Source organism: Scyliorhinus torazame, chromosome 11 (genome assembly GCF_047496885.1).
Source record: "Scyliorhinus torazame isolate Kashiwa2021f chromosome 11, sScyTor2.1, whole genome shotgun sequence".
NCBI classification, from domain to species: Eukaryota; Metazoa; Chordata; class Chondrichthyes; order Carcharhiniformes; family Scyliorhinidae; genus Scyliorhinus; species Scyliorhinus torazame.
The window spans coordinates 181,596,308-181,619,220 of record NC_092717.1 but is presented as its reverse complement, the minus strand read 5'-3'; the positions used below and the strand labels follow the sequence as shown (position 1 = coordinate 181,619,220).

General features: G+C 45.5%; 5 non-coding genes across 5 annotated transcripts; all 5 read left to right on the top strand.

Annotated features, from left to right (window-relative positions):
• Positions 1-3,316: 3,316 nt before the first annotated feature.
• trnaa-agc (transfer RNA alanine (anticodon AGC)) lies at positions 3,317-3,389 on the top strand. Its single transcript has one exon. It is a non-coding gene; the product is annotated as a tRNA-Ala (tRNA).
• A 2,054-nt stretch (positions 3,390-5,443) lies between these two features.
• On the top strand, positions 5,444-5,516 carry trnaa-agc (transfer RNA alanine (anticodon AGC)). Its single transcript has one exon. It is a non-coding gene; the product is annotated as a tRNA-Ala (tRNA).
• Positions 5,517-11,810: 6,294 nt separating this feature from the next.
• On the top strand, positions 11,811-11,883 carry trnaa-agc (transfer RNA alanine (anticodon AGC)). The gene has a single exon. It is a non-coding gene; the product is annotated as a tRNA-Ala (tRNA).
• A 6,308-nt stretch (positions 11,884-18,191) lies between these two features.
• trnaa-agc (transfer RNA alanine (anticodon AGC)) lies at positions 18,192-18,264 on the top strand. The gene has a single exon. It is a non-coding gene; the product is annotated as a tRNA-Ala (tRNA).
• Positions 18,265-20,318: 2,054 nt separating this feature from the next.
• Positions 20,319-20,391, top strand: trnaa-agc (transfer RNA alanine (anticodon AGC)). Its single transcript has one exon. It is a non-coding gene; the product is annotated as a tRNA-Ala (tRNA).
• Positions 20,392-22,913: the final 2,522 nt, after the last annotated feature.

Genomic DNA, 22,913 nt, shown 5'->3' with positions numbered 1-22,913 from the left:
ACTCACCTGCACGCAAAGAAAGATTTCGATCACTGAGTCAGGGTTGTCGACTGCTCCCTCACACGAGTGCTGACTGGTATTTTTTGTTCTCGCTTGTTTGGAGTCTTTAAGTTGGGCCTCTTTACCTGTTATGACATGGCCACTGTGGTGTCCCAGTGTGCTGATGGGTAAAGCTGGGTCATGTTGATTCAATCGAGATATTACAGATTTGAAAGCAGCAGGCATACCCGATGCAGTAAAGCTGAGCAAATTCTTCAGCACCTTGGAGATACTCACTCAGAAGGTCCTGGCTAGCAAGTAATATGACTTAGCTAGCTGTCTGGGGAATTAGCTCAAATGGGAGAGCGCTTGCTTTGCATGTAAGAGGTAGTGGGATCGATGCCCACATTCTCCAATTTGGTTTTATATTCGGCCGAATTCCCGGGCCCATCCCTTGTGTACACAGTTGACACTTGCCCTCAGTTTGTCCATGTGCTGATTCACTGCCAATCCGAATGATTTGCACAGCTGCCACAAGCATGTTGCTTCCATTGCTGTCAGCAACGGAGATGCAATGTGACGGGAATGGAAGAAAGTAAGGTGCAAAACAGCTTTTCTTTTTCTCACCATTCAACAGCACCTTCAGATTATGAGAGTGAAACCCAGCCTACTGCAGTGACAAAGAATGACCGAAGTTACACACCACATTTGCCATCTTACAAACTGCATTTAGCCACAATGTAAAGTGTTCATAAAATATTGAGTCCAATGAGAGAAGTAGACAGCAGTTTGCGATACAAAGTTAGAAACGATACCCATTACGGCACAGTCCAAATCCGGGTAGCAGATGAAGGATCACAGCACGGCCATATCTTTGCCATTAAGATGGCGAAATAAAGTTGCAGGGCCAACAATCAGGAAAGAACGTCGACGTGATCGGTTTGCCTCGATTGCCAACTCTGTACAGCACATGTTTCCAGGGGTGAATTTAGCAAAGTCTTTGTCAGGCAGGTGCCTGAATGCCAAATACAATTTATGTGTGCCCTTTCAGAAGTAAGTTTGTCAGAAAAAAATCTTAGCTAAAAGCAGGATTCTTACTTGATCATGAGATGACAGCTTGATGCAGAATTGCTGAGTCATTTCTGGAGTTCCTTGGAGACAGGCACTGAGAGAACCTGTGCCCAAGAAATGGGCAGCTGAAGATAAATTGGGGGAATTAGCTCAAATGGTAGAGCGCTCGCTTAGCATGTGAGAGGTAGTGAGATCAATGCCCACATTCTCCACTTTCATTTTATCTTTGGGCCAACGCTTCAGGCCCACAAATTGTGTCAATCAACCAACAGTTGACACAAATGCTCTGTTTTGCCACGAGCTGATAGACTGCCATTCCCAATGTTTTGCACACTTGCCAATGTTGTGCACACTTTCCTCAAGCATGTTGATTGCATTGCTGCCAGCAGCGGAGATGCAATGTGACGGGTTTGGCAGAAAAGAAGATGCGAAAAAAGCCTTTAATCTCTGAGCATGCATGACAGGATCTTCTGGTTATGAGAGTGACAAGCTGCCTACTGCACTAACAATCAATGACCTGAGCTACAGAACCAGATTTGCCACCTTACTGGCGGCATCCAGTCACAATGCAAAGTGATCACAAAAGATTGGGGCAGATGAAAGAATAATGCAGCAGTTTGCGATACAGAGTCAGAAACATTATCCAGTATAACACAAGTCCAATCTGCAGGGAGCAGGTGGCGGGGCACAGCATGCCCACCACAGCTTTGGAGTTAAGCTGTCGATGTAAAGGTGCATGATGAAGACACAGCAAAGCGTCGAATTCATTGCATTGCCTCGATTGCTCAACCGGGAGAGCTGCAGACTCAATGGGTGAATGTATCAAAGGCATTGTCAGGTCGCTGCTTGAAAGCCCAATACAATTAGTGTGTCCATTTCAAAGTAGGTGTGCATAAGGAAAGCTTTCCTAAAACAGTATTCCTAAATCGATTGTGGCTTACCATGTTCCTTCTAATGCCGTAGAGCTATCTTTCATTTCATGTCAGAAATGAGCCTCAACACAGCTTTGTTGATTCTGCAGTTGCATCCAGAGGCCAGCAGGGGTTCCTCTGAGCTGCAGTGCATGGAAAATTGAGCACTCACCTGCACGCAAAGAAAGATTTCTATCACTGAGTCAGGGTTGTCGACTGCCTCCTCACACTAGTGCTGACTGGTATTTTTTGTTCTCGCTTGTTTGGAGTCTTTAAGTTGGGCCTCTTTACCTGTTATGACATGGCCACTGTGGTGTCCAATTGTGCTGATGGGTAAAGCTGGGTCATGTTGATTCAATCGAGCTATTACAGATTTGAAAGCAGCAGGCATACCCGATGCAGAAAAGCTGAGCCAATTCTTCAGCACTTTGGAGATACTCACTCAGAAGGTCCTGGCTAGCAAGTAATATGACTTAGCTAGCTGTCTGGGGAATTAGCTCAAATGGGAGAGCGCTTGCTTTGCATGTAAGAGGTAGTGGGATCGATGCCCACATTCTCCAATTTGGTTTTATATTCGGCCGAATTCCCGGGCCCATCCCTTGTGTACACAGTTGACACTTGCCCTCAGTTTGTCCATGTGCTGATTCACTGCCAATCCGAATGATTTGCACAGCTGCCACAAGCATGTTGCTTCCATTGCTGTCAGCAACGGAGATGCAATGTGACGGGAATGGAAGAAAGTAAGGTGCAAAACAGCTTTTCTTTTTCTCACCATTCAACAGCACCTTCAGATTATGAGAGTGAAACCCAGCCTACTGCAGTGACAAAGAATGACCGAAGTTACACACCACATTTGCCATCTTACAAACTGCATTTAGCCACAATGTAAAGTGTTCATAAAATATTGAGTCCAATGAGAGAAGTAGACAGCAGTTTGCGATACAAAGTTAGAAACGATACCCATTACGGCACAGTCCAAATCCGGGTAGCAGATGAAGGATCACAGCACGGCCATATCTTTGCCATTAAGATGGCGAAATAAAGTTGCAGGGCCAACAATCAGGAAAGAACGTCGACGTGATCGGTTTGCCTCGATTGCCAACTCTGTACAGCACATGTTTCCAGGGGTGAATTTAGCAAAGTCTTTGTCAGGCAGGTGCCTGAATGCCAAATACAATTTATGTGTGCCCTTTCAGAAGTAAGTTTGTCAGAAAAAAATCTTAGCTAAAAGCAGGATTCTTACTTGATCATGAGATGACAGCTTGATGCAGAATTGCTGAGTCATTTCTGGAGTTCCTTGGAGACAGGCACTGAGAGAACCTGTGCCCAAGAAATGGGCAGCTGAAGATAAATTGGGGGAATTAGCTCAACTGGTAGAGCGCTCGCTTAGCATGTGAGAGGTAGTGGGATCAATGCCCACATTCTCCACTTTCATTTTATCTTTGGGCCAACGCTTCAGGCCCACAAATTGTGTCAATCAACCAACAGTTGACACAAATGCTCTGTTTTGCCACGAGCTGATAGACTGCCATTCCCAATGTTTTGCACACTTGCCAATGTTGTGCACACTTTCCTCAAGCATGTTGATTGCATTGCTGCCAGCAGCGGAGATGCAATGTGACGGGTTTGGCAGAAAAGAAGATGCGAAAAAAGCCTTTAATCTCTGAGCATGCATGACAGGATCTTCTGGTTATGAGAGTGACAAGCTGCCTACTGCACTAACAATCAATGACCTGAGCTACAGAACCAGATTTGCCACCTTACTGGCGGCATCCAGTCACAATGCAAAGTGATCACAAAAGATTGGGGCAGATGAAAGAATAATGCAGCAGTTTGCGATACAGAGTCAGAAACATTATCCAGTATAACACAAGTCCAATCTGCAGGGAGCAGGTGGCGGGGCACAGCATGCCCACCACAGCTTTGGAGTTAAGCTGTCGATGTAAAGGTGCATGATGAAGACACAGCAAAGCGTCGAATTCATTGCATTGCCTCGATTGCTCAACCGGGAGAGCTGCAGACTCAATGGGTGAATGTATCAAAGGCATTGTCAGGTCGCTGCTTGAAAGCCCAATACAATTAGTGTGTCCTTTTCAAAGTAGGTGTGCATAAGGAAAGCTTTCCTAAAACAGTATTCCTAAATCGATTGTGGCTTACCATGTTCCTTCTAAGGCGGTAGAGCTATCTTTTATTTCATGTCAGAAAATAGCCTCAACACAGCTTTGTTGATTCTGCAGTTGCATCCAGAGGCCAGCAGGGGTTCCTCTGAGCTGCAGTGCATGGAAAATTGAGCACTCACCTGCACGCAAAGAAAGATTTCGATCACTGAGTCAGGGTTGTCGACTGCTCCCTCACACGAGTGCTGACTGGTATTTTTTGTTCTCGCTTGTTTGGAGTCTTTAAGTTGGGCCTCTTTACCTGTTATGACATGGCCACTGTGGTGTCCCAGTGTGCTGATGGGTAAAGCTGGGTCATGTTGATTGAATCGAGATATTACAGATTTGAAAGCAGCAGGCATACCCGATGCAGTAAAGCTGAGCAAATTCTTCAGCACCTTGGAGATACTCACTCAGAAGGTCCTGGCTAGCAAGTAATATGACTTAGCTAGCTGTCTGGGGAATTAGCTCAAATGGGAGAGCGCTTGCTTTGCATGTAAGAGGTAGTGGGATCGATGCCCACATTCTCCAATTTGGTTTTATATTCGGCCGAATTCCCGGGCCCATCCCTTGTGTACACAGTTGACACTTGCCCTCAGTTTGTCCATGTGCTGATTCACTGCCAATCCGAATGATTTGCACAGCTGCCACAAGCATGTTGCTTCCATTGCTGTCAGCAACGGAGATGCAATGTGACCGGAATGGAAGAAAGTAAGGTGCAAAACAGCTTTTCTTTTTCTCACCATTCAACAGCACCTTCAGATTATGAGAGTGAAACCCAGCCTACTGCAGTGACAAAGAATGACCGAAGTTACACACCACATTTGCCATCTTACAAACTGCATTTAGCCACAATGTAAAGTGTTCATAAAATATTGAGTCCAATGAGAGAAGTAGACAGCAGTTTGCGATACAAAGTTAGAAACGATACCCATTACGGCACAGTCCAAATCCGGGTAGCAGATGAAGGATCACAGCACGGCCATATCTTTGCCATTAAGATGGCGAAATAAAGTTGCAGGGCCAACAATCAGGAAAGAACGTCGACGTGATCGGTTTGCCTCGATTGCCAACTCTGTACAGCACATGTTTCCAGGGGTGAATTTAGCAAAGTCTTTGTCAGGCAGGTGCCTGAATGCCAAATACAATTTATGTGTGCCCTTTCAGAAGTAAGTTTGTCAGAAAAAAATCTTAGCTAAAAGCAGGATTCTTACTTGATCATGAGATGACAGCTTGATGCAGAATTGCTGAGTCATTTCTGGAGTTCCTTGGAGACAGGCACTGAGAGAACCTGTGCCCAAGAAATGGGCAGTTGAAGATAAATTGGGGGAATTAGCTCAACTGGTAGAGCGCTCGCTTAGCATGTGAGAGGTAGTGGGATCAATGCCCACATTCTCCACTTTCATTTTATCTTTGGGCCAACGCTTCAGGCCCACAAATTGTGTCAATCAACCAACAGTTGACACAAATGCTCTGTTTTGCCACGAGCTGATAGACTGCCATTCCCAATGTTTTGCACACTTGCCAATGTTGTGCACACTTTCCTCAAGCATGTTGATTGCATTGCTGCCAGCAGCGGAGATGCAATGTGACGGGTTTGGCAGAAAAGAAGATGCGAAAAAAGCCTTTAATCTCTGAGCATGCATGACAGGATCTTCTGGTTATGAGAGTGACAAGCTGCCTACTGCACTAACAATCAATGACCTGAGCTACAGAACCAGATTTGCCACCTTACTGGCGGCATCCAGTCACAATGCAAAGTGATCACAAAAGATTGGGGCAGATGAAAGAATAATGCAGCAGTTTGCGATACAGAGTCAGAAACATTATCCAGTATAACACAAGTCCAATCTGCAGGGAGCAGGTGGCGGGGCACAGCATGCCCACCACAGCTTTGGACTTAAGCTGTCGATGTAAAGGTGCATGATGAAGACACAGCAAAGCGTCGAATTCATTGCATTGCCTCGATTGCTCAACCGGGAGAGCTGCAGACTCAATGGGTGAATGTATCAAAGGCATTGTCAGGTCGCTGCTTGAAAGCCCAATACAATTAGTGTGTCCTTTTCAAAGTAGGTGTGCATAAGGAAAGCTTTCCTAAAACAGTATTCCTAAATCGATTGTGGCTTACCATGTTCCTTCTAAGGCGGTAGAGCTATCTTTTATTTCATGTCAGAAAATAGCCTCAACACAGCTTTGTTGATTCTGCAGTTGCATCCAGAGGCCAGCAGGGGTTCCTCTGAGCTGCAGTGCATGGAAAATTGAGCACTCACCTGCACGCAAAGAAAGATTTCGATCACTGAGTCAGGGTTGTCGACTGCTCCCTCACACGAGTGCTGACTGGTATTTTTTGTTCTCGCTTGTTTGGAGTCTTTAAGTTGGGCCTCTTTACCTGTTATGACATGGCCACTGTGGTGTCCCAGTGTGCTGATGGGTAAAGCTGGGTCATGTTGATTCAATCGAGATATTACAGATTTGAAAGCAGCAGGCATACCCGATGCAGTAAAGCTGAGCAAATTCTTCAGCACCTTGGAGATACTCACTCAGAAGGTCCTGGCTAGCAAGTAATATGACTTAGCTAGCTGTCTGGGGAATTAGCTCAAATGGGAGAGCGCTTGCTTTGCATGTAAGAGGTAGTGGGATCGATGCCCACATTCTCCAATTTGGTTTTATATTCGGCCGAATTCCCGGGCCCATCCCTTGTGTACACAGTTGACACTTGCCCTCAGTTTGTCCATGTGCTGATTCACTGCCAATCCGAATGATTTGCACAGCTGCCACAAGCATGTTGCTTCCATTGCTGTCAGCAACGGAGATGCAATGTGACGGGAATGGAAGAAAGTAAGGTGCAAAACAGCTTTTCTTTTTCTCACCATTCAACAGCACCTTCAGATTATGAGAGTGAAACCCAGCCTACTGCAGTGACAAAGAATGACCGAAGTTACACACCACATTTGCCATCTTACAAACTGCATTTAGCCACAATGTAAAGTGTTCATAAAATATTGAGTCCAATGAGAGAAGTAGACAGCAGTTTGCGATACAAAGTTAGAAACGATACCCATTACGGCACAGTCCAAATCCGGGTAGCAGATGAAGGATCACAGCACGGCCATATCTTTGCCATTAAGATGGCGAAATAAAGTTGCAGGGCCAACAATCAGGAAAGAACGTCGACGTGATCGGTTTGCCTCGATTGCCAACTCTGTACAGCACATGTTTCCAGGGGTGAATTTAGCAAAGTCTTTGTCAGGCAGGTGCCTGAATGCCAAATACAATTTATGTGTGCCCTTTCAGAAGTAAGTTTGTCAGAAAAAAATCTTAGCTAAAAGCAGGATTCTTACTTGATCATGAGATGACAGCTTGATGCAGAATTGCTGAGTCATTTCTGGAGTTCCTTGGAGACAGGCACTGAGAGAACCTGTGCCCAAGAAATGGGCAGCTGAAGACAAATTGGGGGAATTAGCTCAAATGGTAGAGCGCTCGCTTAGCATGTGAGAGGTAGTGGGATCAATGCCCACATTCTCCACTTTCATTTTATCTTTGGGCCAACGCTTCAGGCCCACAAATTGTGTCAATCAACCAACAGTTGACACAAATGCTCTGTTTTGCCACGAGCTGATAGACTGCCATTCCCAATGTTTTGCACACTTGCCAATGTTGTGCACACTTTCCTCAAGCATGTTGATTGCATTGCTGCCAGCAGCGGAGATGCAATGTGACGGGTTTGGCAGAAAAGAAGATGCGAAAAAAGCCTTTAATCTCTGAGCATGCATGACAGGATCTTCTGGTTATGAGAGTGACAAGCTGCCTACTGCACTAACAATCAATGACCTGAGCTACAGAACCAGATTTGCCACCTTACTGGCGGCATCCAGTCACAATGCAAAGTGATCACAAAAGATTGGGGCAGATGAAAGAATAATGCAGCAGTTTGCGATACAGAGTCAGAAACATTATCCAGTATAACACAAGTCCAATCTGCAGGGAGCAGCTGGCGGGGCACAGCATGCCCACCACAGCTTTGGCGTTAAGCTGTCGATGTAAAGGTGCATGATGAAGACACAGCAAAGCGTCAAATTCATTGCATTGCCTCGATTGCTCAACTGGGAGAGCTGCAGACTCAATGGGTGAATGTATCAAAGGCATTGTCAGGTCGCTGCTTGAAAGCCCAATACAATTAGTGTGTCCTTTTCAAAGTAGATGTGCATAAGGAAAGCTTTCCTAAAACAGTATTCCTAAATCGATTGTGGCTTACCATGTTCCTTCTAAGGCGGTAGAGCTATCTTTTATTTCATGTCAGAAATGAGCCTCAACACAGCTTTGTTGATTCTGCAGTTGCATCCAGAGGCCAGCAGGGGTTCCTCTGAGCTGCAGTGCATGGAAAATTGAGCACTCACCTGCACGCAAAGAAAGATTTCTATCACTGAGTCAGGGTTGTCGACTGCTCCCTCACACTAGTGCTGACTGGTATTTTTTTTTGTTCTCGCTTGTTTGGAGTCTTTAAGTTGGGCCTCTTTACCTGTTATGACATGGCCACTGTGGTGTCCCATTGTGCTGATGGGTAAAGCTGGGTCATGTTGATTCAATCGAGCTATTACAGATTTGAAAGCAGCAGGCATACCCGATGCAGAAAAGCTGAGCCAATTCTTCAGCACCTTGGAGATACTCACTCAGAAGGTCCTGGCTAGCAAGTAATATGACTTAGCTAGCTGTCTGGGGAATTAGCTCAAATGCATGTAAGAGGTAGTGGGATGGATGCCCACATTCTCCAATTTGGTTTTATATTCGGCCCAATGCTCGGGCCCATCCCTTGTGTACACAGTTGACACTTGCCCTCAGTTTGTCCATGTGCTGATTCACTGCCAGTCCGAATGATTTGCACAGCTGCCACAAGCATGTTGCTTCCATTGCTGTCAGCAACGGAGATGCAATGTGACGGGAATGGAAGAAAGTAAGGTGCAAAACAGCTTTTCTTTTTCTCACCATTCAACAGCACCTTCAGATTATGAGAGTGAAACCCAGCCTACTGCAGTGACAAAGAATGACCTAAGTTACACACCACATTTGCCATCTTACAAACTGCATTTAGCCACAATGTAAAGTGTTCATAAAATATTGAGTCCAATGAGAGAAGTAGACAGCAGTTTGCGATACAAAGTTAGAAACGATACCCATTACGACACAGTCCAAATCCGGGTAGCAGATGAAGGATCACAGCACGGCCATATCTTTGCCATTAAGATGGCAAAATAAAGTTGCCGGGACAACAATCAGGAAAGAACGTCGACGTGATCGGTTTGCCTCGATTGCCAACTCTGTACAGCACATGTTTCCAGGGGTGAATTTAGCAAAGTCTTTGTCAGGCAGGTGCCTGAATGCCAAATACAATTTATGTGTGCCCTTTCAGAAGTAAGTTTGTCAGAAAAAAATCTTAGCTAAAAGCAGGATTCTTACTTGATCATTAGATGACAGCTTGATGCAGAATTGCTGAGTCATTTCTGGAGTTCCTTGGAGACAGGCACTGAGAGAACCTGTGCCCAAGAAATGGGCAGATGAAGATAAATTGGGGGAATTAGCTCAAATGGTAGAGCGCTGGCTTAGCATGTGAGAGGTAGTGGGATTGATGCCCACATTCTCCACTTTCATTTTATCTTTGGGCCAACGCTTCAGGCCCACAAATTGTGTCAATCAACCAACAGTTGACACAAATGCTCTGTTTTGCCACCAGCTGATAGACTGCCATTCCGAATGTTTTGCACACTTGCCAATGTTGTGCACACTTTCCTCAAGCATGTTGATTGCATTGCTGCCAGCAGCGGAGATGCAATGTGACGGGTTTGGCAGAAAAGAAGATGCGAAAAAAGCCTTTAATCTCTGAGCATGCATGACAGGATCTTCTGGTTAAGAGAGTGACAAGCTGCCTACTGCACTAACAATCAATGACCTGAGCTACAGAACCAGATTTGCCACCTTACTGGCGGCATCCAGCCACAATGCAAAGTGATCACAAAAGATTGGGGCAGATGAAAGAATAATGCAGCAGTTTGCAATACAGAGTCAGAAACATTATCCAGTATAACACAAGTCCAATCTGCAGGGAGCAGGTGGCGGGGCACAGCATGCCCACCACAGCTTTGGAGTTAAGCTGTCGATGTAAAGGTGCATGATGAAGACACAGCAAAGCGTCGAATTCATTGCATTGCCTCGATTGCTCAACCGGGAGAGCTGCAGACTCAATGGGTGAATGTATCAAAGGCATTGTCAGGTCGCTGCTTGAAAGCCCAATACAATTAGTGTGTCCTTTTCAAAGTAGGTGTGCATAAGGAAAGCTTTCCTAAAACAGTATTCCTAAATCGATTGTGGCTTACCATGTTCCTTCTAAGGCGGTAGAGCTATCTTTTATTTCATGTCAGAAATGAGCCTCAACACTGCTTTGTTGATTCTGCAGTTGCATCCAGAGGCCAGCAGCGGTTCCTCTGAGCTGCAGTGCATGGAAAATTGAGCACTCACCTGCACGCAAAGAAAGATTTCTATCACTGAGTCAGGGTTGTCGACTGCTCCCTCACACGAGTGCTGACTGGTATTTTTTGTTCTCGCTTGTTTGGAGTCTTTAAGTTGGGCCTCTTTACCTGTTATGACATGGCCACTGTGGTGTCCCATTGTGCTGATGGGTAAAGCTGGGTCATGTTGATTCAATCGAGCTATTACAGATTTGAAAGCAGCAGGCATACCCGATGCAGAAAAGCTGAGCCAATTCTTCAGCACCTTGGAGATACTCACTCAGAAGGTCCTGGCTAGCAAGTAATATGACTTAGCTAGCTGTCTGGGGAATTAGCTCAAATGGGAGAGCGCTTGCTTTGCATGTAAGAGGTAGTGGGATCGATGCCCACATTCTCCAATTTGGTTTTATATTCGGCCGAATTCCCGGGCCCATCCCTTGTGTACACAGTTGACACTTGCCCTCAGTTTGTCCATGTGCTGATTCACTGCCAATCCGAATGATTTGCACAGCTGCCACAAGCATGTTGCTTCCATTGCTGTCAGCAACGGAGATGCAATGTGACGGGAATGGAAGAAAGTAAGGTGCAAAACAGCTTTTCTTTTTCTCACCATTCAACAGCACCTTCAGATTATGAGAGTGAAACCCAGCCTACTGCAGTGACAAAGAATGACCGAAGTTACACACCACATTTGCCATCTTACAAACTGCATTTAGCCACAATGTAAAGTGTTCATAAAATATTGAGTCCAATGAGAGAAGTAGACAGCAGTTTGCGATACAAAGTTAGAAACGATACCCATTACGGCACAGTCCAAATCCGGGTAGCAGATGAAGGATCACAGCACGGCCATATCTTTGCCATTAAGATGGCGAAATAAAGTTGCAGGGCCAACAATCAGGAAAGAACGTCGACGTGATCGGTTTGCCTCGATTGCCAACTCTGTACAGCACATGTTTCCAGGGGTGAATTTAGCAAAGTCTTTGTCAGGCAGGTGCCTGAATGCCAAATACAATTTATGTGTGCCCTTTCAGAAGTAAGTTTGTCAGAAAAAAATCTTAGCTAAAAGCAGGATTCTTACTTGATCATGAGATGACAGCTTGATGCAGAATTGCTGAGTCATTTCTGGAGTTCCTTGGAGACAGGCACTGAGAGAACCTGTGCCCAAGAAATGGGCAGCTGAAGATAAATTGGGGGAATTAGCTCAACTGGTAGAGCGCTCGCTTAGCATGTGAGAGGTAGTGGGATCAATGCCCACATTCTCCACTTTCATTTTATCTTTGGGCCAACGCTTCAGGCCCACAAATTGTGTCAATCAACCAACAGTTGACACAAATGCTCTGTTTTGCCACGAGCTGATAGACTGCCATTCCCAATGTTTTGCACACTTGCCAATGTTGTGCACACTTTCCTCAAGCATGTTGATTGCATTGCTGCCAGCAGCGGAGATGCAATGTGACGGGTTTGGCAGAAAAGAAGATGCGAAAAAAGCCTTTAATCTCTGAGCATGCATGACAGGATCTTCTGGTTATGAGAGTGACAAGCTGCCTACTGCACTAACAATCAATGACCTGAGCTACAGAACCAGATTTGCCACCTTACTGGCGGCATCCAGTCACAATGCAAAGTGATCACAAAAGATTGGGGCAGATGAAAGAATAATGCAGCAGTTTGCGATACAGAGTCAGAAACATTATCCAGTATAACACAAGTCCAATCTGCAGGGAGCAGGTGGCGGGGCACAGCATGCCCACCACAGCTTTGGACTTAAGCTGTCGGTGTAAAGGTGCATGATGAAGACACAGCAAAGCGTCGAATTCATTGCATTGCCTCGATTGCTCAACCGGGAGAGCTGCAGACTCAATGGGTGAATGTATCAAAGGCATTGTCAGGTCGCTGCTTGAAAGCCCAATACAATTAGTGTGTCCTTTTCAAAGTAGGTGTGCATAAGGAAAGCTTTCCTAAAACAGTATTCCTAAATCGATTGTGGCTTACCATGTTCCTTCTAAGGCGGTAGAGCTATCTTTTATTTCATGTCAGAAAATAGCCTCAACACAGCTTTGTTGATTCTGCAGTTGCATCCAGAGGCCAGCAGGGGTTCCTCTGAGCTGCAGTGCATGGAAAATTGAGCACTCACCTGCACGCAAAGAAAGATTTCGATCACTGAGTCAGGGTTGTCGACTGCTCCCTCACACGAGTGCTGACTGGTATTTTTTGTTCTCGCTTGTTTGGAGTCTTTAAGTTGGGCCTCTTTACCTGTTATGACATGGCCACTGTGGTGTCCCAGTGTGCTGATGGGTAAAGCTGGGTCATGTTGATTCAATCGAGATATTACAGATTTGAAAGCAGCAGGCATACCCGATGCAGTAAAGCTGAGCAAATTCTTCAGCACCTTGGAGATACTCACTCAGAAGGTCCTGGCTAGCAAGTAATATGACTTAGCTAGCTGTCTGGGGAATTAGCTCAAATGGGAGAGCGCTTGCTTTGCATGTAAGAGGTAGTGGGATCGATGCCCACATTCTCCAATTTGGTTTTATATTCGGCCGAATTCCCGGGCCCATCCCTTGTGTACACAGTTGACACTTGCCCTCAGTTTGTCCATGTGCTGATTCACTGCCAATCCGAATGATTTGCACAGCTGCCACAAGCATGTTGCTTCCATTGCTGTCAGCAACGGAGATGCAATGTGACGGGAATGGAAGAAAGTAAGGTGCAAAACAGCTTTTCTTTTTCTCACCATTCAACAGCACCTTCAGATTATGAGAGTGAAACCCAGCCTACTGCAGTGACAAAGAATGACCTAAGTTACACACCACATTTGCCATCTTACAAACTGCATTTAGCCACAATGTAAAGTGTTCATAAAATATTGAGTCCAATGAGAGAAGTAGACAGCAGTTTGCGATACAAAGTTAGAAACGATACCCATTACGGCACAGTCCAAATCCGGATAGCAGATGAAGGATCACAGCACGGCCATATCTTTGCCATTAAGATGGCGAAATAAAGTTGCAGGGCCAACAATCAGGAAAGAACGTCGACGTGATCGGTTTGCCTCGATTGCCAACTCTGTACAGCACATGTTTCCAGGGGTGAATTTAGCAAAGTCTTTGTCAGGCAGGTGCCTGAATGCCAAATACAATTTATGTGTGCCCTTTCAGAAGTAAGTTTGTCAGAAAAAAATCTTAGCTAAAAGCAGGATTCTTACTTGATCATTAGATGACAGCTTGATGCAGAATTGCTGAGTCATTTCTGGAGTTCCTTGGAGACAGGCACTGAGAGAACCTGTGCCCAAGAAATGGGCAGCTGAAGATAAATTGGGGGAATTAGCTCAAATGGTAGAGCGCTCGCTTAGCATGTGAGAGGTAGTGGGATCGATGCCCACATTCTCCACTTCCATTTTATCTTTGGGCCAACGCTTCAGGCCCACAAATTGTGTCAATCAACCAACAGTTGACACAAATGCTCTGTTTTGCCACGAGCTGATAGACTGCCATTCCCAATGTTTTGCACACTTGCCAATGTTGTGCACACTTTCCTCAAGCATGTTGATTGCATTGCTGCCAGCAGCGGAGATGCAATGTGACGGGTTTGGCAGAAAAGAAGATGCGAAAAAAGCCTTTAATCTCTGAGCATGCATGACAGGATCTTCTGGTTATGAGAGTGACAAGCTGCCTACTGCACTAACAATCAATGACCTGAGCTACAGAACCAGATTTGCCACCTTACTGGCGGCATCCAGCCACAATGCAAAGTGATCATAAAAGATTGGGGCAGATGAAAGAATAATGCAGCAGTTTGCGATACAGAGTCAGAAACATTATCCAGTATAACACAAGTCCAATCTGCAGGGAGCAGGTGGCGGGGCACAGCATGCCCACCACAGCTTTGGAGTTAAGCTGTCGATGTAAAGGTGCATGATGAAGACACAGCAAAGCGTCGAATTCATTGCATTGCCTCGATTGCTCAACCGGGAGAGCTGCAGACTCAATGGGTGAATGTATCAAAGGCATTGTCAGGTCGCTGCTTGAAAGCCCAATACAATTAGTGTGTCCTTTTCAAAGTAGGTGTGCATAAGGAAAGCTTTCCTAAAACAGTATTCCTAAATCGATTGTGGCTTACCATGTTCCTTCTAAGGCGGTAGAGCTATCTTTTATTTCATGTCAGAAATGAGCCTCAACACAGCTTTGTTGATTCTGCAGTTGCATCCAGAGGCCAGCAGGGGTTCCTCTGAGCTGCAGTGCATGGAAAATTGAGCACTCACCTGCACGCAAAGAAAGATTTCGATCACTGAGTCAGGGTTGTCGACTGCTCCCTCACACGAGTGCTGACTGGTATTTTTTGTTCTCGCTTGTTTGGAGTCTTTAAGTTGGGCCTCTTTACCTGTTATGACATGGCCACTGTGGTGTCCCAGTGTGCTGATGGGTAAAGCTGGGTCATGTTGATTCAATCGAGATATTACAGATTTGAAAGCAGCAGGCATACCCGATGCAGTAAAGCTGAGCAAATTCTTCAGCACCTTGGAGATACTCACTCAGAAGGTCCTGGCTAGCAAGTAATATGACTTAGCTAGCTGTCTGGGGAATTAGCTCAAATGGGAGAGCGCTTGCTTTGCATGTAAGAGGTAGTGGGATCGATGCCCACATTCTCCAATTTGGTTTTATATTCGGCCGAATTCCCGGGCCCATCCCTTGTGTACACAGTTGACACTTGCCCTCAGTTTGTCCATGTGCTGATTCACTGCCAATCCGAATGATTTGCACAGCTGCCACAAGCATGTTGCTTCCATTGCTGTCAGCAACGGAGATGCAATGTGACGGGAATGGAAGAAAGTAAGGTGCAAAACAGCTTTTCTTTTTCTCACCATTCAACAGCACCTTCAGATTATGAGAGTGAAACCCAGCCTACTGCAGTGACAAAGAATGACCGAAGTTACACACCACATTTGCCATCTTACAAACTGCATTTAGCCACAATGTAAAGTGTTCATAAAATATTGAGTCCAATGAGAGAAGTAGACAGCAGTTTGCGATACAAAGTTAGAAACGATACCCATTACGGCACAGTCCAAATCCGGGTAGCAGATGAAGGATCACAGCACGGCCATATCTTTGCCATTAAGATGGCGAAATAAAGTTGCAGGGCCAACAATCAGGAAAGAACGTCGACGTGATCGGTTTGCCTCGATTGCCAACTCTGTACAGCACATGTTTCCAGGGGTGAATTTAGCAAAGTCTTTGTCAGGCAGGTGCCTGAATGCCAAATACAATTTATGTGTGCCCTTTCAGAAGTAAGTTTGTCAGAAAAAAATCTTAGCTAAAAGCAGGATTCTTACTTGATCATGAGATGACAGCTTGATGCAGAATTGCTGAGTCATTTCTGGAGTTCCTTGGAGACAGGCACTGAGAGAACCTGTGCCCAAGAAATGGGCAGCTGAAGATAAATTGGGGGAATTAGCTCAAATGGTAGAGCGCTCGCTTAGCATGTGAGAGGTAGTGAGATCAATGCCCACATTCTCCACTTTCATTTTATCTTTGGGCCAACGCTTCAGGCCCACAAATTGTGTCAATCAACCAACAGTTGACACAAATGCTCTGTTTTGCCACGAGCTGATAGACTGCCATTCCCAATGTTTTGCACACTTGCCAATGTTGTGCACACTTTCCTCAAGCATGTTGATTGCATTGCTGCCAGCAGCGGAGATGCAATGTGACGGGTTTGGCAGAAAAGAAGATGCGAAAAAAGCCTTTAATCTCTGAGCATGCATGACAGGATCTTCTGGTTATGAGAGTGACAAGCTGCCTACTGCACTAACAATCAATGACCTGAGCTACAGAACCAGATTTGCCACCTTACTGGCGGCATCCAGTCACAATGCAAAGTGATCACAAAAGATTGGGGCAGATGAAAGAATAATGCAGCAGTTTGCGATACAGAGTCAGAAACATTATCCAGTATAACACAAGTCCAATCTGCAGGGAGCAGGTGGCGGGGCACAGCATGCCCACCACAGCTTTGGAGTTAAGCTGTCGATGTAAAGGTGCATGATGAAGACACAGCAAAGCGTCGAATTCATTGCATTGCCTCGATTGCTCAACCGGGAGAGCTGCAGACTCAATGGGTGAATGTATCAAAGGCATTGTCAGGTCGCTGCTTGAAAGCCCAATACAATTAGTGTGTCCATTTCAAAGTAGGTGTGCATAAGGAAAGCTTTCCTAAAACAGTATTCCTAAATCGATTGTGGCTTACCATGTTCCTTCTAATGCCGTAGAGCTATCTTTCATTTCATGTCAGAAATGAGCCTCAACACAGCTTTGTTGATTCTGCAGTTGCATCCAGAGGCCAGCAGGGGTTCCTCTGAGCTGCAGTGCATGGAAAATTGAGCACTCACCTGCACGCAAAGAAAGATTTCTATCACTGAGTCAGGGTTGTCGACTGCCTCCTCACACTAGTGCTGACTGGTATTTTTTGTTCTCGCTTGTTTGGAGTCTTTAAGTTGGGCCTCTTTACCTGTTATGACATGGCCACTGTGGTGTCCAATTGTGCTGATGGGTAAAGCTGGGTCATGTTGATTCAATCGAGCTATTACAGATTTGAAAGCAGCAGGCATACCCGATGCAGAAAAGCTGAGCCAATTCTTCAGCACTTTGGAGATACTCACTCAGAAGGTCCTGGCTAGCAAGTAATATGACTTAGCTAGCTGTCTGGGGAATTAGCTCAAATGGGAGAGCGCTTGCTTTGCATGTAAGAGGTAGTGGGATCGATGCCCACATTCTCCAATTTGGTTTTATATTCGGCCGAATTCCCGGGCCCATCCCTTGTGTACACAGTTGACACTTGCCCTCAGTTTGTCCATGTGCTGATTCACTGCCAATCCGAATGATTTGCACAGCTGCCACAAGCATGTTGCTTCCATTGCTGTCAGCAACGGAGATGCAATGTGACGGGAATGGAAGAAAGTAAGGTGCAAAACAGCTTTTCTTTTTCTCACCATTCAACAGCACCTTCAGATTATGAGAGTGAAACCCAGCCTACTGCAGTGACAAAGAATGACCGAAGTTACACACCACATTTGCCATCTTACAAACTGCATTTAGCCACAATGTAAAGTGTTCATAAAATATTGAGTCCAATGAGAGAAGTAGACAGCAGTTTGCGATACAAAGTTAGAAACGATACCCATTACGGCACAGTCCAAATCCGGGTAGCAGATGAAGGATCACAGCACGGCCATATCTTTGCCATTAAGATGGCGAAATAAAGTTGCAGGGCCAACAATCAGGAAAGAACGTCGACGTGATCGGTTTGCCTCGATTGCCAACTCTGTACAGCACATGTTTCCAGGGGTGAATTTAGCAAAGTCTTTGTCAGGCAGGTGCCTGAATGCCAAATACAATTTATGTGTGCCCTTTCAGAAGTAAGTTTGTCAGAAAAAAATCTTAGCTAAAAGCAGGATTCTTACTTGATCATGAGATGACAGCTTGATGCAGAATTGCTGAGTCATTTCTGGAGTTCCTTGGAGACAGGCACTGAGAGAACCTGTGCCCAAGAAATGGGCAGCTGAAGATAAATTGGGGGAATTAGCTCAACTGGTAGAGCGCTCGCTTAGCATGTGAGAGGTAGTGGGATCAATGCCCACATTCTCCACTTTCATTTTATCTTTGGGCCAACGCTTCAGGCCCACAAATTGTGTCAATCAACCAACAGTTGACACAAATGCTCTGTTTTGCCACGAGCTGATAGACTGCCATTCCCAATGTTTTGCACACTTGCCAATGTTGTGCACACTTTCCTCAAGCATGTTGATTGCATTGCTGCCAGCAGCGGAGATGCAATGTGACGGGTTTGGCAGAAAAGAAGATGCGAAAAAAGCCTTTAATCTCTGAGCATGCATGACAGGATCTTCTGGTTATGAGAGTGACAAGCTGCCTACTGCACTAACAATCAATGACCTGAGCTACAGAACCAGATTTGCCACCTTACTGGCGGCATCCAGTCACAATGCAAAGTGATCACAAAAGATTGGGGCAGATGAAAGAATAATGCAGCAGTTTGCGATACAGAGTCAGAAACATTATCCAGTATAACACAAGTCCAATCTGCAGGGAGCAGGTGGCGGGGCACAGCATGCCCACCACAGCTTTGGAGTTAAGCTGTCGATGTAAAGGTGCATGATGAAGACACAGCAAAGCGTCGAATTCATTGCATTGCCTCGATTGCTCAACCGGGAGAGCTGCAGACTCAATGGGTGAATGTATCAAAGGCATTGTCAGGTCGCTGCTTGAAAGCCCAATACAATTAGTGTGTCCTTTTCAAAGTAGGTGTGCATAAGGAAAGCTTTCCTAAAACAGTATTCCTAAATCGATTGTGGCTTACCATGTTCCTTCTAAGGCGGTAGAGCTATCTTTTATTTCATGTCAGAAAATAGCCTCAACACAGCTTTGTTGATTCTGCAGTTGCATCCAGAGGCCAGCAGGGGTTCCTCTGAGCTGCAGTGCATGGAAAATTGAGCACTCACCTGCACGCAAAGAAAGATTTCGATCACTGAGTCAGGGTTGTCGACTGCTCCCTCACACGAGTGCTGACTGGTATTTTTTGTTCTCGCTTGTTTGGAGTCTTTAAGTTGGGCCTCTTTACCTGTTATGACATGGCCACTGTGGTGTCCCAGTGTGCTGATGGGTAAAGCTGGGTCATGTTGATTGAATCGAGATATTACAGATTTGAAAGCAGCAGGCATACCCGATGCAGTAAAGCTGAGCAAATTCTTCAGCACCTTGGAGATACTCACTCAGAAGGTCCTGGCTAGCAAGTAATATGACTTAGCTAGCTGTCTGGGGAATTAGCTCAAATGGGAGAGCGCTTGCTTTGCATGTAAGAGGTAGTGGGATCGATGCCCACATTCTCCAATTTGGTTTTATATTCGGCCGAATTCCCGGGCCCATCCCTTGTGTACACAGTTGACACTTGCCCTCAGTTTGTCCATGTGCTGATTCACTGCCAATCCGAATGATTTGCACAGCTGCCACAAGCATGTTGCTTCCATTGCTGTCAGCAACGGAGATGCAATGTGACGGGAATGGAAGAAAGTAAGGTGCAAAACAGCTTTTCTTTTTCTCACCATTCAACAGCACCTTCAGATTATGAGAGTGAAACCCAGCCTACTGCAGTGACAAAGAATGACCGAAGTTACACACCACATTTGCCATCTTACAAACTGCATTTAGCCACAATGTAAAGTGTTCATAAAATATTGAGTCCAATGAGAGAAGTAGACAGCAGTTTGCGATACAAAGTTAGAAACGATACCCATTACGGCACAGTCCAAATCCGGGTAGCAGATGAAGGATCACAGCACGGCCATATCTTTGCCATTAAGATGGCGAAATAAAGTTGCAGGGCCAACAATCAGGAAAGAACGTCGACGTGATCGGTTTGCCTCGATTGCCAACTCTGTACAGCACATGTTTCCAGGGGTGAATTTAGCAAAGTCTTTGTCAGGCAGGTGCCTGAATGCCAAATACAATTTATGTGTGCCCTTTCAGAAGTAAGTTTGTCAGAAAAAAATCTTAGCTAAAAGCAGGATTCTTACTTGATCATGAGATGACAGCTTGATGCAGAATTGCTGAGTCATTTCTGGAGTTCCTTGGAGACAGGCACTGAGAGAACCTGTGCCCAAGAAATGGGCAGTTGAAGATAAATTGGGGGAATTAGCTCAACTGGTAGAGCGCTCGCTTAGCATGTGAGAGGTAGTGGGATCAATGCCCACATTCTCCACTTTCATTTTATCTTTGGGCCAACGCTTCAGGCCCACAAATTGTGTCAATCAACCAACAGTTGACACAAATGCTCTGTTTTGCCACGAGCTGATAGACTGCCATTCCCAATGTTTTGCACACTTGCCAATGTTGTGCACACTTTCCTCAAGCATGTTGATTGCATTGCTGCCAGCAGCGGAGATGCAATGTGACGGGTTTGGCAGAAAAGAAGATGCGAAAAAAGCCTTTAATCTCTGAGCATGCATGACAGGATCTTCTGGTTATGAGAGTGACAAGCTGCCTACTGCACTAACAATCAATGACCTGAGCTACAGAACCAGATTTGCCACCTTACTGGCGGCATCCAGTCACAATGCAAAGTGATCACAAAAGATTGGGGCAGATGAAAGAATAATGCAGCAGTTTGCGATACAGAGTCAGAAACATTATCCAGTATAACACAAGTCCAATCTGCAGGGAGCAGGTGGCGGGGCACAGCATGCCCACCACAGCTTTGGACTTAAGCTGTCGATGTAAAGGTGCATGATGAAGACACAGCAAAGCGTCGAATTCATTGCATTGCCTCGATTGCTCAACCGGGAGAGCTGCAGACTCAATGGGTGAATGTATCAAAGGCATTGTCAGGTCGCTGCTTGAAAGCCCAATACAATTAGTGTGTCCTTTTCAAAGTAGGTGTGCATAAGGAAAGCTTTCCTAAAACAGTATTCCTAAATCGATTGTGGCTTACCATGTTCCTTCTAAGGCGGTAGAGCTATCTTTTATTTCATGTCAGAAAATAGCCTCAACACAGCTTTGTTGATTCTGCAGTTGCATCCAGAGGCCAGCAGGGGTTCCTCTGAGCTGCAGTGCATGGAAAATTGAGCACTCACCTGCACGCAAAGAAAGATTTCGATCACTGAGTCAGGGTTGTCGACTGCTCCCTCACACGAGTGCTGACTGGTATTTTTTGTTCTCGCTTGTTTGGAGTCTTTAAGTTGGGCCTCTTTACCTGTTATGACATGGCCACTGTGGTGTCCCAGTGTGCTGATGGGTAAAGCTGGGTCATGTTGATTCAATCGAGATATTACAGATTTGAAAGCAGCAGGCATACCCGATGCAGTAAAGCTGAGCAAATTCTTCAGCACCTTGGAGATACTCACTCAGAAGGTCCTGGCTAGCAAGTAATATGACTTAGCTAGCTGTCTGGGGAATTAGCTCAAATGGGAGAGCGCTTGCTTTGCATGTAAGAGGTAGTGGGATCGATGCCCACATTCTCCAATTTGGTTTTATATTCGGCCGAATTCCCGGGCCCATCCCTTGTGTACACAGTTGACACTTGCCCTCAGTTTGTCCATGTGCTGATTCACTGCCAATCCGAATGATTTGCACAGCTGCCACAAGCATGTTGCTTCCATTGCTGTCAGCAACGGAGATGCAATGTGACGGGAATGGAAGAAAGTAAGGTGCAAAACAGCTTTTCTTTTTCTCACCATTCAACAGCACCTTCAGATTATGAGAGTGAAACCCAGCCTACTGCAGTGACAAAGAATGACCGAAGTTACACACCACATTTGCCATCTTACAAACTGCATTTAGCCACAATGTAAAGTGTTCATAAAATATTGAGTCCAATGAGAGAAGTAGACAGCAGTTTGCGATACAAAGTTAGAAACGATACCCATTACGGCACAGTCCAAATCCGGGTAGCAGATGAAGGATCACAGCACGGCCATATCTTTGCCATTAAGATGGCGAAATAAAGTTGCAGGGCCAACAATCAGGAAAGAACGTCGACGTGATCGGTTTGCCTCGATTGCCAACTCTGTACAGCACATGTTTCCAGGGGTGAATTTAGCAAAGTCTTTGTCAGGCAGGTGCCTGAATGCCAAATACAATTTATGTGTGCCCTTTCAGAAGTAAGTTTGTCAGAAAAAAATCTTAGCTAAAAGCAGGATTCTTACTTGATCATGAGATGACAGCTTGATGCAGAATTGCTGAGTCATTTCTGGAGTTCCTTGGAGACAGGCACTGAGAGAACCTGTGCCCAAGAAATGGGCAGCTGAAGACAAATTGGGGGAATTAGCTCAAATGGTAGAGCGCTCGCTTAGCATGTGAGAGGTAGTGGGATCAATGCCCACATTCTCCACTTTCATTTTATCTTTGGGCCAACGCTTCAGGCCCACAAATTGTGTCAATCAACCAACAGTTGACACAAATGCTCTGTTTTGCCACGAGCTGATAGACTGCCATTCCCAATGTTTTGCACACTTGCCAATGTTGTGCACACTTTCCTCAAGCATGTTGATTGCATTGCTGCCAGCAGCGGAGATGCAATGTGACGGGTTTGGCAGAAAAGAAGATGCGAAAAAAGCCTTTAATCTCTGAGCATGCATGACAGGATCTTCTGGTTATGAGAGTGACAAGCTGCCTACTGCACTAACAATCAATGACCTGAGCTACAGAACCAGATTTGCCACCTTACTGGCGGCATCCAGTCACAATGCAAAGTGATCACAAAAGATTGGGGCAGATGAAAGAATA